Here is a 2879-nt window from a genome sequence, read left to right as displayed (position 1 = left end):
AGATACAGAATTACAAATATACCCTTATAAAATGATTGGTCCAGAAATTTTCTGGCGTTCTCAACTTTTTTGATGTTCTCATTTGATCTTTTAAATATATATATATATATATATATATATATATATATATATATATATATATATATATATATATATATATATATATATATAGGTTCAGGTTCATTTGAGACCATTCTAATTTTGTGAGACCGTGAGACCAAATCTAAAAATAATTTTAAAATGCAAAATAAATGGAAAAATCCAAAAATTCTTTTTTTAAATGTTATTTTCGGAACTTGAATTAACTAAAAAAAATATTAAAAAAATATAAAAAAAATAAAAATAAAATAAAAAAAAATCTGTTTTTTTTTTGAAAAATACGTGAAATATTCTAAATAGAATATTTCACTGACATATTCTAAAAAATAATTTTAAAATGCAAAATAAATGGAAAAATCTAAAAATTCTTTTTTTAAATATTATTTTCGGAACTTGAATTAACTAAAAAAAATAAAAAAAAAATTAAAAAAAATAAAAAAAAATTCTATTTTTTTTGAAAAATACGTGAAATATTCTAAATAGAATATTACACTGTACATATTCTAAAAATAATTTTAAAATGCAAAATAAATGGAAAAATCAAAAAATTCTTTTTTTAAATATTATTTTCGGAACATGAATTAACTAAAAAAAAATAAAAAAAAAATAAACAAATGCGTCTCACGGTCTCACAAAATATAAGTGGTCTCAAATGAACCTAACCACATATATATATATATATATATATATATATATATATATATATATATATATATATATATATATATATATATATATATATATCACATTAATAAAACCAATAAAATTTCTTCAACAATTCATACACAAATACATATTTAATTAAATCAATACAAACACGTTACATACAAAAATGAAACTATTACAATACAAATAAATTATACAATTGTTGTACAACCCATCACTGATTTCTTCTAGATCTTGTTTTGTACAACTGAACACTAAAAAGAAACGTGTTTTCCTTCCTCAAATAGAGCTGTGAATCACGAATCCACATCCAGTTTCCTTCTTTCTTCTCTTTCGTTCCAGTTAAGGTGGTGTTGTAAAAACAGTAAATCAAAGGGATAACAATCCCGATTCTTTTCTTTTTTCCCATTTCCTATGAAAACAACAAACCCAAACACCTCTACAACACCCATCGATTTTACCTATCAAAACCAAACACAAATTCATTCCACTGATTTCTGATAAAATAAAAATAAAAATAAAAAAAATAAAAAGATGAAGATGATTAACGAAGGAGTTGCCGGATGCAGCCCCATTCCCTCACCTGCTTCCTCATCTGGATCAAACAAAGGCAGAGGACCGAAGTCCTTCCTCCCCCTTCGTATGTTGATGCCGATCGAAGCAGCCAAGAGGACATCAAGCCCGTTTTCCCCTTCTTCCTGATGAACACCAACTCCTTCTTTGTGTTCTACTGCTGAAGACGAGAAAGGAAATTACGAGGAATCCCCGGAGATCAGCTATACCTCCCTACCACTGCTCACCGATCCAACCTGCCACTACTTTCGATCGACCTCCTCTCTGACTCCCATCTTCCCTCTGTCTCTTCGGTTTCGTCAAACCCCGAAGACAAACCCCCTCGTCGCCGATCTCACCTCCTCTCTTCGCATCTGCCAGTCGGAAGAGAAAGAGCAAAATCTCGCTGCCTCGTTCCTTCCTTCCTTTGGTTCGGCCAAACACCGGAGATACTCGCTTATTCCGATCGATTACCACCACCGAGACCACCTCCGTTCGCTGCTTAATCACTCGATTTTTCCCTCTCCCGATCTGTGAAGAGGACGACGCCTCTTTTGTTCTTGGAGCCCCTTTTTGATCGACTGAACACAAAACACGACCTAAAATATGTTTCTGATTTTGACCAAGTCAAATGTCAAAAAAGTCAAACCTTGTTTTAAAATGAACAAAATCACCCCTCCCTTGATTAAGTTAATCAAAATCAGTCCCAATACCCAAAAAGTGATTCCATTTATCCACAAACAACCCCTCATTTGGTAAAAAAATTATCAAAAACAATCCTAATCATTTAATCAAATTACCAAAAAGCCCTCTATATTTTAGTGAAGTTATAAATCAGCACCCAACAATTTAAATTTGTTACAAAATGGTCCCGAGAGTATTTCAAAGTTCAAGAATGGTGTATTTTAGGTTTCACACGACAAGTTGTCAATAAAATCTGAATACGAACAACTCGAACTCACGCTTCAAGGGTGACCCCTTTTTTATAATTATTTGGGGGGGGGGGGGGGGGGGTGGGTACATGTGCCTAAATATTTTTGTTTATACAAATCAATTTCCTTTTCATGCAAAAATGTAATAGACCTATTTTATAAAACTATTCTTGTTTACCAACTTACCATATTATTACGAATAAACTAGTATAAATTTTCGTATATGTATTATGGTTATTTTATCGAGAAATAACCAGTTCACACAACAAATATTACATAATACAAAATTATATGATTTTTATGTGACATTGCATCTTATAACAAGCACATTATGAAACTCTGTAGTATTTCAAGGATTCAAGCTATTAAATATGCATGCTTATTTATATGATTAAATACACAACGTTTATACATGTACATATGTTCATTAATTTGAAACATTCATTTTTATAAAGCGAGAACATTACACTTTTACATATAGGTCAAACAAACTCGGATTTTATAAACCTTATAAAATGATATTCATTATGCCTAGTGACTTAATCTCAATTAAGTTAGGGCTGAGAGTTATTCGCAAACTTTTTAGTTAATGGCTTTTTAGTGAGACGTTATTCATTAGCTGAGTGTAAA

The 2879-nt window shown here is 30.4% G+C and overlaps 1 long non-coding RNA gene across 1 annotated transcript; it reads right to left on the bottom strand.

Annotated features, from left to right (window-relative positions):
* Window positions 1–881: 881 nt before the first annotated feature.
* Window positions 882–1885, bottom strand: LOC145057511 (uncharacterized). Its single transcript, XR_013686125.1, has 2 exons — window positions 1349–1885; window positions 882–1226 (listed from the first exon to the last, which is right to left on the bottom strand). It is a non-coding gene; the product is annotated as an uncharacterized LOC145057511 (long non-coding RNA).
* Between the last annotated feature and the right edge of the window lie 994 nt (window positions 1886–2879).

This window comes from Lactuca serriola, chromosome 6 (assembly GCF_051521515.1).
Source record: "Lactuca serriola cultivar US96UC23 chromosome 6, Lser_US96UC23_V15, whole genome shotgun sequence".
NCBI classification, from domain to species: domain Eukaryota; kingdom Viridiplantae; phylum Streptophyta; class Magnoliopsida; order Asterales; family Asteraceae; genus Lactuca; species Lactuca serriola.
The sequence above is the reverse complement of the archived record's forward strand: the minus strand, read 5'-3'. Positions and strand labels throughout refer to the sequence as shown.